Raw genomic sequence first — 14,128 nt, 5'->3', positions numbered from 1 at the left:
CCGCGTGTGTTTCCCTTTCTCTTGTATGCTTTGATTTTCTTGTACTCTCTATGTAGGCAATCGTTTTTTTCCTGTAATTCCCTGTTTGCAATCACTGACCTGTGCACCTCCATAAACTGCTGTAAAATTCATCAATCAGGCCTCCATGCAACACTAATCTTGGATTTTCAGAACCTCTGTTCGCTCTTCATCACCCAGAGAACCTGACCCAAATGTCAATTCCCATTTAGGGCAAAGGAATGAAAAGAAAGCAGCCTGCCGTTAGGGAATTCTATGAAAATTATTAAAGAATAATCCTCCTTTTTCATGGCAGCTCCTCGTGTTTTTCAACACCACTTACAACTCAGCATGTCACATATGGCATGCTGAGTGATAAGATATAAGACTCGGCTAAGCTGAAGCTGTGCTGTTTGGAGTGTGAAGCTCTGTAAATGTGCAGGAGTCACAGCATTAGAGGTCAATTACTCTTTAATTTGAGTCAAATTCTAAGCGAGTAGTCTTCCTCCATCACGAATGAATGTGTTTCCAACAAAATTCAAAATTTTAAAATCAATACACGTGCAACTGTTTTTTTTTAATCATTTCTTGTCCACATGCTGCGCTTTCAAAGCTCAATTTTATGGCAGCTGCCTTCGCGGCCTCTGCTTCAAGACCGTCCCAACGGATTCATTTACAAGCCTTCTGCGGACGTACATGTTTTAATGACCACAAAGATCCGTGGGCAGCCGAGGAGTGTAATGCGCGCCGCACACGCTGTTTGAGCTATCCGAAAAGAAATAAAAGAGCAGCAAAAGGAGGATCCACAGCATGCATGAGTCAGTCACGTTCAAATGTGTATTTTCTCAAGTCACTTGGCAAATATCTGCACTTGGTTTGGCATGCCCACTGTACCCTACTGGCTGCCAGCTGTCACTCAGGAAGACGGAAAGATGGAGGATAGAGAAGGAGAAGGAGTGCGGGGAGAGATAAAGGGGGTGGCGATGATGTGAGGACACGAGCCCCGAGGCTCTCTTTCTTTCTTGTTTCTCATTTGTCTCTCTGATGATAACAAAAAAAAAACACAGCAGCTCAAAAGAAGAGGGGTCGACATCACAGAGAAAAGGAGAAAACGACATTGAAGGAAAAAGGAGCGAGAAGGCGAGCGTGATGTGGAAGGGAAATATGACTAACCATTTTTCATGTTGATGGCAAAGTTGCTAAATATGCAGGCCACAACACAGTGATTCCTAATACATTAGTCCAAATGAGTGCACCCTAGGGTTTCCCGTGACATTAACCGTATACAGCAACGTGGTATTTTATGCATACTTTGAATTGCTTTGTTTGCAGAGGACTACACATTTACCCATCGCCTGTTGCAGTATTCATTACAGTGCTCCTCCGACTAATTAGCACAGACTGGGGAAAAATAAAGCTCCACTGTAGAAAGAGAAGCTCCTTGGGAGGGGAAAAAAAGGCTCATTTTAGCCAGAACAAAAACAGTCATCCCTTTGGGTTCGGATTCACTTTTCCTCCTCTAATTAAGCAGGCGCAATGACAAACAGGTTCCAAAATATGATGGAAATACAAATTCATCAATGCGAGTGAAAAATGGGATGCAAAAGGTCTCATCTTGATGGCCTCATCTTCATGAGCACAGGAAGTAAATGGTGGAGGGAGGGGTGCAATGGGTTGTTCCCTCAAACTACAACGACTAGTAAACAGCAGGAAAATGACGCATCCGTTTTTTTGTGTGTGTGTATGTGCGTTTTTTGTTTTTAGCAAAAGCTTGTTTTCCACTTGCGTGTGATGAATGAAGATTGTTGTGAAGCCTTAAAGGAGCACCGCTGCACTAAAAACATACTGTATAAAATCTGATGTCATGATTGCTCTCTCTGACTTGGAGGCCATCAATCAACAGCCACAGAGTAAATTACTATAAGGGAAAAAAAAAAAAGGTCAGCAGCATGTCTGCTGTTATTTTGGAAAACACTGTATCTCAGCACACTGGATTTGATGTGAAGTTGTTCCATATATTCTTTGCTCAGCTGCGGCAGATTTACAGATTAGTAGAGTTCTTTAAACCTTTCATGTTACACGAGTGGACAAGACACATGCGGCTTCACCCGCCAATCACGTTTCATCTCATGGGAAACGTTTAATATTTAATTCATTTTTGCTCATTCTATAGTTCACATCTGAGCAGCCTTTTGAAGCTTGGGTGGCTCTGCCATTTCTTTTTTTGTGTATATTTTGTCAGGAGATGTGGGATCAAGCTTGATTACTGACAAACAAAACTAAGCCCACAAGCTTAGGCTTTTCATAAGATACTTGTTTCTTTGATTTAAAGCAAACAAGAAGGTTTAAAAGATACATTCAGAGACTAGCGTTGGATTCAGCGGTGTCAATACTTTGGGGCCTCAGAAAGCCTACTTCATGTCTCATTTAGCACCGCAGCGTATTTGAGAAAAACACCATTAACGGCTGCTGTTTTTGCATTTTAGACTCGAAAGGTCTTAGCCTTTTTAAATCGACTTTGAAAATCACTCACTCAGATAATAATTATCAGTATGCGAGCTTCACCTTAGACCTCAAATCCCAACAATTTTGCCTGAGATACACTATAAAAAATCTAGGATAGCATGAACATGTACAAAACTGCACCATCATCCTAACATAAGCAGTGTTTTCCTGTGCAGCAGTGGCGCTCTGTGTTGTATAACAGCAGTTATGAGCTACATATTGTTCATAAGATATCAGTATCAGTGTGCCTTTCTTCTATTTCACTAGCGTTTCTTCCAGGCAGAAGTTTGGATTTTTTTTCATTACTTCTTCCAGACTTTATCTACACTAGATCTCCTTCATCATGTGTACCCTGAGCCTGTTACTAAAATGAAGAATGAATGAAAATTGAAAGAATTTGCTTTTTCACTCTCTCAACATGGCAATACAATGTATGAAGGAGGAAATAATATTGCCTGTGGATGAGCAACACAGGCTCTTTTGAGACCGACAAATTGTGATTTTATTCCAGCTCAGTACGCTCACACGAGCAGCTTCAAGCCATTGATGTCTGTTCCCACAACTATTGTTATTCGACATTCAATTCAGGAGACTCTAGAATATCGCTTATTCCGAAAGTAAAGCCAGCTATTGGGCGGTGACAGCGCGGTGATGACCCCACATCCTCGCGCAGCTTTCATCTGCGCCGAGCTTTCATCTGTCCGTGAACTGGTCGCTCTGCATGCGCGGCCAAAGTAGCACTGTTCTGAACGTCACCGTGTTAAACCTGCTTCCTGTTTTTTCAAAGACCGAAACATCAAGAGGCTTTTTTTCCCTGTGAAAATGGTAGATGTACAAACAACTGAAATGGACAAAATTAATGCAGGAAGCTTTGTTCGTGTAGCCTCCAACCACAGTAAATGGTTATATCACCAACACAGCTGATGCAATCAGAAAAAGATATGCAGTGCACACGCAGTAAGACTAGACTGAGGCATAGCAGGAGAGGAAGAACAGTTCCTGTCTGGTCTTTTCTAATGATATCATTAAATTGCCAATTTCTCATTTTTGCACCTAGAATCCATTTTAGAAGACGAGCTGAAGCCTTTTCCACATTTACCAAAAGGACTGGTTGTTAAGAGTAACAGCAGTGGTGGATTACGCCACCCCCCAAGTCCCCCACCCAATCTGCACCACCCGTCATGTTCCAAGTGTCTTCATTAGTTTGTTTTTCAAATGTGTATTGAGATTGAGCCTCCCCAACTCCTCAACGTCACCATCACTCTCCACGAAAGGCTGACCACTTCAAAGGGGGGGGGGGGGACTATTAGTGACGGTTTAAGACAAAAAGAAGAAAACAAGCACTTTGGTTGCGTTCCTGAGAGCTCCGTCCCCATTTAGAAGTTCAGCACAGCAATCTTCCTCTCATTGTTTAGCTGGGAGAATCCATTTTGCCCTAGTTCAGTGTGCCTAAATAAACGTTGGGTTTTTCTCACTTCAGTCAGACAACTCACGTTTAAATGAAGGATTGATTAGATCAGCAGAATAAAGGCTCCCAGCTCACTGCTCCCTGCAAATATGTGAATCACGTGGAAAACGGGAGGTTATGAGTAAATATCCCTCAGAGCCTGCAGGTGGATGTTGGGGTGGTGAAGGGGTTGAAACAGGAGTTGGAGGTGCAGGGCGTGCAGCATTGACAATGACACGTCAGATGGAGAGATGGCAAACTCTGCAGCTCAAAATCTGATGTGATGAGAGCGAGGCGTGTTAACCTGGCTGAACTGGCTCGCAGGCTTCACTCCTTTTTTGACAGGAGAGATTTCTGGTTCCCCTCGTGTGAGGATAGACCACCATGAATTATGTCACGAATGTAATCATTTGTGGTTGTTCCACTTTGATTCTTGGAGCCAAAATATTTTTAAAAATGTCACATTTGAATGTTTTTTCACAGCACCTGAAAAGAATTATTTCGTCTCAGCTGGCATTTCAATTACATGCCAGTTTGCAGAAAGAGTCAATATAGAGAGCTGGTGTCGTCAGCTGCTGTGCATAATTGTGCGAGGCTTGATGTTGAACAAAAATCTCTTTTCTGTTCTTTTTTTCAGAAGTAAAGACTGCAAGCTGTTAATAAAGCATTTATAATTTTCTGCTGGCTAATACAGAGTCATTAGAATATCGTATAGCTAGCTGTTTTGCAATCAACATTACAACAATCGACGGCAATTAGTGAACAATCTGAAATGTTTTTCTGTCCTTTTATATTTTATTTGCCTTGGAAGGAATTCGGTTTGCAGTGCATGTGCTGATATCGCCGTTCGCGCTCTGCCAAATAAATAGCACTCATAAAACTCAGGCGTCTGCTGCACAGGATGGCAGGAAGTTTACAATAAATGTCTGGGTAAATCCACAAAAGACGGTGTTGCCAACTCTTCTCCAATGAAATACGCTAATGGCTGCTCAAAAAGTCACACAAAGACGGTGAGGTAACGCCTTCATTTACATGAAAATTATTAAGATAATGGGTGTTTATCATTTGAGTGAAAGAATTTAAGACATGAATGCAACATAGATGAATGTTTAAAACTGTAACATGGAGATGTCACAAACTGGAGGCAGAAAGAGGCACATCCTGTCAGAAGCTGTCCTTCTCTTGTCTCTCAGCCAGCTGACTAACACTAATCCAATGAACCTCAGTTTTGTCAGCAGTAGTTCAACGTGCTGTTTACCCTGCAAATGTACAACTAATTAATTTGTGGTCATGGCCAAAGATAGAGGATGTCCAGCTCAGCGCAGGCCTGTGGCAAGGGTACTGACACTGAAAGCCACGCTGGTTCCAGAAAGCTCTGCCTACACCTCCTTTACTTCCCTTCCTCCCCTCTAAATGTGTTCCCTGAAGAAGAGAGGGACTGTGTTTGTGCTCGTGCTGCTGCAAATGGCATGTGGTTCACCAACGGCTTTCATTAGAGCAGGGGGGGGGGGGGGAAATGCATTTTAACTATGACGGATCCCTAAACCACCATGTCCTTATGGATATTTTAAGTCTTTACAAAGGAGCTGAAAAACTAGTTTTTTAACAATGCGCTGATTACTGAAAGAGAGCATGCATGAAAGCACAAAGGATGCCACAATGCCTGTAACACTACAGATGACAAACACTCACTGCTTTGTCGTGTTAAGGCCTCGCAAGAAACTGAAGTGCGCTCAGTTTCATCAAAAATAATAACGATTAGTACACGAGCATGTCCCTAATCAGCGTTCTTTTACCACTATGACACTGAAAATAACACAGTGAGATTCTCGGAATGACTTACCTTGCAATTAGCAGCACGAGTCAATAGCGAGTATAGGTGCTTTCCGTCAAAATCAATTTGAACTTATTTTGATGAGCTGTTTTAATCCTGGTCCACCTCCAGTGTGTTCTGACAGGTTTCAATACACTGCAAACCATCAATTTTTCAGCTCTAATGGCAACAATGGGTAGCGGGAAGGCTGTCATTCCTATAATGACTGTGCTGTCATGAATATAATGGCTGTGCTGTTATGTTTTATGGACGGGAAGTTCGTGCATTCCCACTGTGAGCAGGAAGCACTGTAGCTGAGGCCAGCTAGCTAGGATGTGCTGGAATTGCATCTCTCCTGTGTGATTTTGTTGCTTTGCAGCGAGACTGAGTTGTCTCTGACGGTAAAAACAAAATACAAATATAAGAAGAAGAAGCAAGGTCTCAGTTAAAGCTGCGATGTTGCAGACGTGTGGCCAGCTGCCCTTTACCTGAAGTCTTCTATGTACTATTTTCTTGCCTTTTTTTGCACGATTTTGGTGTCAAACAAATCCTGTAAGGAACCAGGACAAAATGATTGCGTGCTCAGTCACACTTCAATAGCATCAATAAGCCATATGTCAGCGGGTAATGTTACCTTCCATTTACAGCCAATTGAAATGAGCCCTAATGATTCGGGACCGGCTTATCACTGGCAGCAGCAGCACGACTTTGTGATCTGCCACAGGTTGCCAAGTAAGGCACTCTTACAGCAAGCTGATCATTACAGAAAGTAAGCCCTGAGGCCAAATGGAATAATGAATGGCCTCCCATACATTATTACATATCTCACCAAAGACATTAATCATCCTACAATGTATTCTGTTCTTAAATATCTTTTTTCCTTTTAATGCAGTGAAGTAATTAACACAGCAGCTCCGACAAATGTCTGTATACACTGTTTTCACAGTGTTACAACAGGCGACAGTGGGCCACTCTTTGGACACTCCTGGCTATAAAAGGTATTGTGCCTTCCAAATAAACTTTTGTATCCTTGCGCTCCACTCTGGGTTTTGTAGTAGCAGAGGATCACTTCGCCAAATAACACTGGAAACATCACACAAAGACTCTCATGCTACAAAGCAGTCGTACTACAATATATCGTGCCTCCTCCACCGTCCACAAAAGAATGAATTAGAAAGCCGCACTATTCAATAACCATGTTAATGACCGGGCATCTAATAGCACAGGAAAAGGCCGCATTGTGCCCGAGCTCATCGTGCAATTGCAAATCTCAATTGCTTGCCTCTATTGATGTATGATGAGGAAATGCAAATCAATTCAGCAACGCTGTGCAGCATCAGCATCACAGCTACGGAGCAACCACCGTGGACTCTTAAGGCTTTAAAAAATTACCAAAAAAAAAGGTGTGGAGAAGTCACAAGAGTGAGCGATGTAATCAGTGAGGCCATTCAACATGCCTGCCATCATCACTGCCAGTCGCAAGCTTCGGTGCCAGCAAGTCAGAGGGTAACCTATCCAGGAATACCTCTTCCAACTTTCACGAGATGAATTCCTTTGGAGATGCCATCTGTTTGTCTATCGCTCGAGTGCCATGTGCACAGGTTAGATTAAGTTATTGCAGCAGGCATGTCTCAGGCCTGTGCAGTTCCTTTTTCGTGTGTGTCCTTTTTTTTCTATTTCTGCTCATCAAGTGCCCCTCTGTGGACTTTTGTCAAAGGTTGCTTGTAAAGTTCACTAGGCTATTCAATAAGCTGCAGGCGAAATTTGGTCAAAGTAAGATGGGGTTGCTCAACCTCATCAAATCCTTCCATGGAGAGAGACTAATACTTGAAAATGGTTTTCCTCAGAGTTGCTAAAGACACAGTTTGGTGCAACGCAATCTGAGAATCCAACAGACAGATAGGCAGTGTTTTTTGCAGGAGCCAGTGGATATCCGGCTCTCCATTTCCATTTACAAATACAGAAACATTTTTAAAACATGAAGCTGGCATAGCAAATGTTTATCTGATACATTTGGGGGAGGGGAATGCCGGCCCTCTTTTGAGAGAGTCCGAAACTGAGTCAGTCAGTAGCACTGTTCCTCAAACACGTGAGCCTCAGAGCCCAAAGACTTGTCACAGGTTCTGCATATTCATGTGTAAAAATCTATTGACGACTGGAACCTGTGCAAATACAGGACATTTATATTCTGATGGTGCAGAAAGACCCTGCAAAATTAGAATCTCTCCCATTCTGTCCACTTTTTTGTTCATCAAATCAGTAAGTTGAAAAAAGCTATTAATGCACAAGCAACTGTTTCTCTTCTTGTTGGCTTCAGTTTGTTACATCTTGTGCTGATTCCATCTCTTTCCCCCAACTTAATGACATTTTAACCGGCATACATGGCCTGAGAGTGGCTGCTGCGTTTGGAATATGTGCACCAATTCTGTCCACAAGCCTTTATCACACAAGTCAGTCAAAATTTAGCAAATGGGTGGGGCTTTTACAACTCACCTGACCAACTTTACAGTCTTGATTCATCCAAGGAGCTGGGTTGAGGAGTATACAGGATTTCAGTAAACTGACTGTTTTGCAGCAAGACTCAGTTGCACATTTAAAAAGCACACAGTTCCTCCACATCCACATTACACATGTAAATATGAAATAGCTCAGCTATGTACCTGATGTGCCTGTCTGCTTCACTAAGCTGGTTTTTCTTTGCATGTAGATGTGCGCCAATCACCACCTAATCCCCGTAGATTTTATGGTGTGCCTTCCCTTTTGTTTGAATATATATCCAAGCGGGGCCTCCGAATCGAAAACCACTGCTTAGATATATATGTGTGTGTATAACTGCCAGCTATCCACTGAAACCTGCATCCTCAATCAAGTGGTTTGGCATTTGCAAAGAGCCGATTGCATTGTTTCCCAGACAGACCTAATTGCTTCTTGAACCGTGGCACAAACACAAAACCAATATATGCATAGTAAAAAATAAATAAATAAAATAAATAAATAAATGTGTGTGTGTGTGTGTGTGTGTGTGTGTGTGTGTGTGTGTGTGTGTGTGTGTGTGTGTGTGTGTGTGTGTGTGTGTGTGTCAGGTACTTGTTGGGCTATAACGCGCCATAAAACAGATTTCTTTCTCTCTTTTCCAGATCGGATGATGACAAGCATATTGGCAGTCCGCGCACATCAATCAAGGCTCACCTACCGGATGATGCTGCTTTCGAATGCCACGCTTTTCTCTCGACTGTTTGATGCAAAGTCCCCGAGATTTGGCCGCCTCTGTCCCCGCACGGGTCCTCCGGTGTCCTCCAGAACCAGGTGTGACCACAATCTCGCCTTGTTGTATTCCCATATGTTGTCGCCAGCGTAATTATGAACGCTCCAGTTGATCAGTGACTGGATACCCAGTGTGATCATGTGCTGCCAGCTCCCCTCTCTCTCTCTCTCTCCCTCTGTCTACTCTCTGTAACTGCTCCCTCCGCCCGATTATCTCCCCGCTGCGGCACTGGCTACATGGAAATACGGAGAAATAAAACGTGCCTGACTCGCCGGCGAACTTGTGCGCGTTATTATGGTAATTAGTCACCGGACCGGTCTGTGCCCGCTCACCCGTGCATCTTTCCAAAATACCCTGGCTCTCAGCTGTATCTGCTATTTGCACTCAATAAATTGCCCCCGAGACGCTGTTTTATTTTTTTATTTTTTTCCTGAAAGAGGGAGAGAAAAAAAGAAATCCACTCCAATGTGCCGACTGAGACTGAAGAAGAGGAGCAGAGGAGAGAAAGACTGAGGCGTAAAAGGATGGATAGGATTAAAGGAGAAGGAGGAGCAAGCTGAAACATTTGTGAACGCTTTTCCTCTATTTGCCATTAGAATGAGACTGAATCATACCGTGCATATTTCACAAATCTATCTATCTTGCAGCTCTGAGTCATTCTCCCTTTATCTCTTTAACTAATGGAGGTCCCTTTTTTGTCTTTCCTTGTTCTCTATGATTAGATGATCATACTGTAATTAGAGCTCCACTCTGATCTGGGAAGCATGTTTGCCAGTTAATGATTCTGTCCAACCAGGCACTGTTAGTCCAACCCTTGACAAAGAACATTTTTAAAGTGGCCCTCAAATCTGTTCCAGTCCCCAGAGTGATGTGGACCACAGCTCTCTGTGGGAGGAACTGAGTTGCGTGAGCACTGTGTAGTGTGGAGCTCGCTGGCAAGGCTGAAATCAGAGCAGCTGCTTGCATCTCAGTCTAAAACCAATACAGCTACAGAGCTGTCCACGAATCAGCTGGCGTGTTTAGGTTTGGCATGCCCTCACCTTCCCTTTCATTATACGTACATAAAGTATGCTGTTTCCACAGCTTTAATATTGTTTCACGCCCCTAATTTATATTCTGTGGGAGGCAGATTTTTATACGTAAAAGGCAAACCTGTATGCAAAAATCAGTGGCTCTCATAAGAGCAGAGCAGCAGTCTGTTGCATTACTGTAATGATTCAGCAGGACCTTGAGAAATGAAAAATTCAGCTCTTCATAGTTTTCAATGCCATCACACACTCCTGTGCTCACAGCGCATCAAATTTATGTCAGTGCTTCTCGGGGAAACAATTACTGTAACATCCGAGTGGCAAATAAAGCCTGACAGAAAGGCAACGAGAGCCGCAACCTAAACAAAAACTGTTTGAGTCGTGTCGTTCCTCAGCTCCGTGCCATTCCTCATCACTTCACTTGATGCATATCTGCTGTGTTTGGAAATGCGCCGCTTAATAATCCTAATCTGAATGATGCCCACGGTGGAGTGACAGAGCTCCAACCGAAGCTGCCACGCTTTCATAAAAATGCTGTGACATGTGCTTTGAGTAAGAAAGCTTGTTTGTAGCTGTCAGAGTTGTTTGTCAAAGGCGCATGCCCCTGGCAAACAGTGTCAGTGCTGAGCTGAATGCGCTCGCTGCCCTTAGACATGTGTCACAAGAAACATTACCCCATCATCAACTGAGCTATCTGAGATTATGTGCATGTAAGTCATCGATGGGTGCAGTCACTGCTGTGGCTGCTCTGGCAGGTCCAGAAAGCAGCTCTGCACTTGATTTCTTTTTTTCTTTTTTTTACACACCTACTGTACAGTCAATTGGTAAGACGAGTAAAGCTTTATGGACTATGTTCTTCAATTATGTGGTTGTCTGTGCTGCACGCTGAGGCGCTCATAGCTCTACCACAACAGTGATGTTTCACTGTAATGTCAGCTGTCTTGTTTTAGTGATGTTGGTGTGCCGTAGTTAGCACTTTTTAAATGTGTTTTGGCTGCCAGGCTACATTTAATTATGTGCATTAAATATGCTTAGTTGTCATAATACAGCTCCATAGTTTCTTATGTGTTTAGGTCGATAGTGTTGCTGTCCTTGAAGACAGTGTTTATTTGCTTCTCATCATTGCTAGCTTTTCAGTTTCAGTTTTTCTAATGAACTGCTGAATAGCTAAATGTGACTTTCTATTAACAGGGCTACATTGTAATCATACTGCAGATTTAGTGAGAGCTCGGGTGTTATGTAATGCTCTTTTGGTGAATCTTAATAAGGACCTTATATTGCTCATTTAAAGCTCAGTGATTTTGTTCTGGGGCTCTGCAGGATTCACAGTTCAAAATAATCTTTATTCATTTTCTGCTATACATCAGTTCATATTGGGTCTGACACTCCCTTTATGCCAACTCTCTTCTCATTGGCTGTCCCTGGTAAACAGAAGGTTTGAACAGCAGGTGGGCAGGACTTCTGTGCTCACAGCCAGAGCTGTGTGCCAGCGATGATCATATTAGAAGTATCCACTCTCGCTGATTCCACACTGATCGAAGAGTCTGAACCTTTTTGGCTCACAGGAAATAGCTGCAGGTACTCTGTGTTTAATATGATTATCCACTCTTGTAAAAGTATATACAACAGTATATTTGACAGAAAAAAATGTAAGGAATAACAAGTCACCTTAAACACCACTGAAACGTAGAGCAGTTTGCATTAGCTTTTATTATTCTAGTTGGTTGCAGCATTCTGCTTTGTATCATTAAGATGTGATGAAAAATATGGTGATTGAGATCATAATCCTCAAAGTCACCTTTCCCCCTAATCTGTAGGAGTGCCCAGCCAGCATCCAGGATTCAGCAAAGGAGTGAATCTAATGTCTGACCCCCTTGTGACATTCACTTCATCTTTTTTTGTTCCTCCTCTCCCACCGCCGTTTCCCTGCATCAACGCCGCGTTTCTTCCCTTATCCTCCCTCTCCATGGCGTCTCAGTGGGAGTGGGAGTGTAATTACGCAGTCAGACGGTGTTTACAGACGCAAAAGCGCCTTAATTTATTCCAACAGTTAGCAGTAATTCCCTAGTTTAATTTATAGCTCCTCCACCCAGTGGGAAAACGAGAGAAGCAGATAGTGAGAACGAGGGGGAGAGAGACGGAGCATATGGACGTTATATTACAGAATACAGTCGGCTACAACTTCTACAAGGCGCGCGCACACATAAAAGCCATCACTGGCGATTTTACTGCACATTTAGGTTGTGCTTTTTCCAATCTGCGCCGGGGCTTAGATTGCTGTCACAGTGGAGGGAATGCAAACAAAAGATTTTCATGGTTGTGTTACTGGTAGCTGCAAGCTGTTTGCAGTGTTACTGTTTGCAACCATTATGCATTAAGCTTAAGCGGACGGCAAACTGCTATTCTTGTCAGTTCTGTCTATACAGCTTGTAAAACATGGAGGGAAACTTGGTTTAGTTTGTCTTGACTGTCATTTATTTCACACCGTGAGTGAGTAACAATTTAGTATTACCAGTGTGTCACGTTTCTCTTCTTGTAAATAGATTTGCAGCTTGTTTCAGACACGCGTTCCCGTGAACATGGGCTCTTTTCAGATCAGACGAGTATTTTAGTGTGTTTTCTTAACGTAACCCCCCGTCTAAAGCTCTGAAGGCGGTTAGAAAACTGGCATTGATTACATTCATACTGCCGCCTCACAACAGCTACAATGGCTCTTATTGACTTTTTGGAAAGTATGTGAGGCAAGGTACAAAACCTTAATGACCGCACCAAAAGACTTATGTCAAGATACCCAAGAAAACAGCCTGCTGAACTGTAGCAAGTGGCGCGGAAACACGGCTCTCCATCCTCAGCATGAAAGTGCGGTATTGATGTGGTAGTTGAGTGCAATTTAAACAAGTAGAAAGGAAAAGGAACAAGTTGGAGAGAAACAAGAAAGCATGAACTAAACCTTTCTCGAATCTCAAAGCCACCGTCAAGGCTTAAAAACATATTTGAAGTTGTGAAATCTTTAAAACTTGCAGCAAATCATGTAGGTAGATTGAGGCTGCTTAAAGAGCCTTTACATTGATGCAGACTCTAAGAGAAGCCTTGCTTCCTGGACGCTTTGCTCTCCTCCGCTTTCATATGTTCTGTTACCATGCAGGCGGAAAACACTGAGAAAACCCTGGCTTCTACAAACTGGACAGCCTGGGTTTGTGCTTAAATCCTCACACATGGGCTAATATAATTCTAGAATATACTTAACTTTCTGGATAGCCAAAATAAAGCTTAAATAATAAAGCTATTAATAGGAGCGTCAGAGTCAAAGCCACAGGGGGCTGATGATGAATGTAATCGATTTTATTTCTAACAGAGAAAAACACATTAAGGAAACAATGGCAAATGAAGGCAGAAACATGGATCTTTTTTGTGCAGATTTTTGGTGAAAACAGAGATACTGACTGCTGTGCTGACCGGTTACATGTGGCTGACTTCTCTAGTGATGAACCACCAATGAGGAGTTGATGTGGTGCTGGGTGGAGCCACTGTTCTGTCACCACAAGGAAAAACGAATCAGCTATAGAGCGGATATACACACAAGCACGCTGAGTTCAGCAAGGGAAAAAAAAGATCATGCACACTTCAGCAAATACGCTGCATCTGTCACGAGTCACACATGTCAGCAACAAAACCACATGAGTATGGCAAAGAGTTGGCTTGTCGGGACGGGCTGCAAAATAATCATGCCAGAGTCGGTGATGTTACTGAGGCGTCCTGATGAGTCAGTAGTCAGCACACAGCTTGTAACTGTTCATGAGAAATCTTTGAGGAAGCTTCTGTATGGGTAAAATATTTGGAACCCTTTCAAAGGCTTAGCTACCAACAGAAAACAATCACAGTGGCAAAATAAATAGTTCGTAATTAACTAGTATAAAAGAGAACATATGAAGAATCTCAGACTAATCCCACCTGTTTTTAACTTGACACTCCCAGATGTTTTTCATTTTCGCAGTTGTAGTTTTCAGCAACACTGACTCGACTGTTTCCTCAGATCTTGAGCAGCACCTTCTGGAGCCATGAAGGGCTTTATA

At 42.8% G+C, this 14,128-nt stretch overlaps 1 protein-coding gene across 2 annotated transcripts in view; it reads right to left on the bottom strand.

Moving 5' to 3' along the window:
- Positions 1 to 9,488, bottom strand: part of flrt1a (fibronectin leucine rich transmembrane protein 1a) — a 45,882-nt gene extending 36,394 nt beyond the window's left edge. Inside the window, exon 1 of one of the 2 annotated variants that reach the window (XM_086309550.1) lies at positions 8,952 to 9,488. The gene's annotated coding sequence lies outside the window, so the exon portion shown is untranslated. The remainder of the gene's footprint in view (positions 1 to 8,951) is intronic. The other variant, XM_086309549.1, reaches the window with a different exon arrangement.
- Between the last annotated feature and the right edge of the window lie 4,640 nt (positions 9,489 to 14,128).

Source organism: Aulonocara sp. 'chitande type north' Nkhata Bay, linkage group LG10 (assembly GCF_057382095.1).
Source record: "Aulonocara sp. 'chitande type north' Nkhata Bay isolate Kocher_YH1m ecotype deep benthic linkage group LG10, A_spYH_male_GT1.1, whole genome shotgun sequence".
NCBI classification, from domain to species: domain Eukaryota; kingdom Metazoa; phylum Chordata; class Actinopteri; order Cichliformes; family Cichlidae; genus Aulonocara; species Aulonocara sp. 'chitande type north' Nkhata Bay.
Note: the sequence above shows the minus strand (reverse complement) of the source record. Positions and strands in the feature narration are given on the sequence as shown.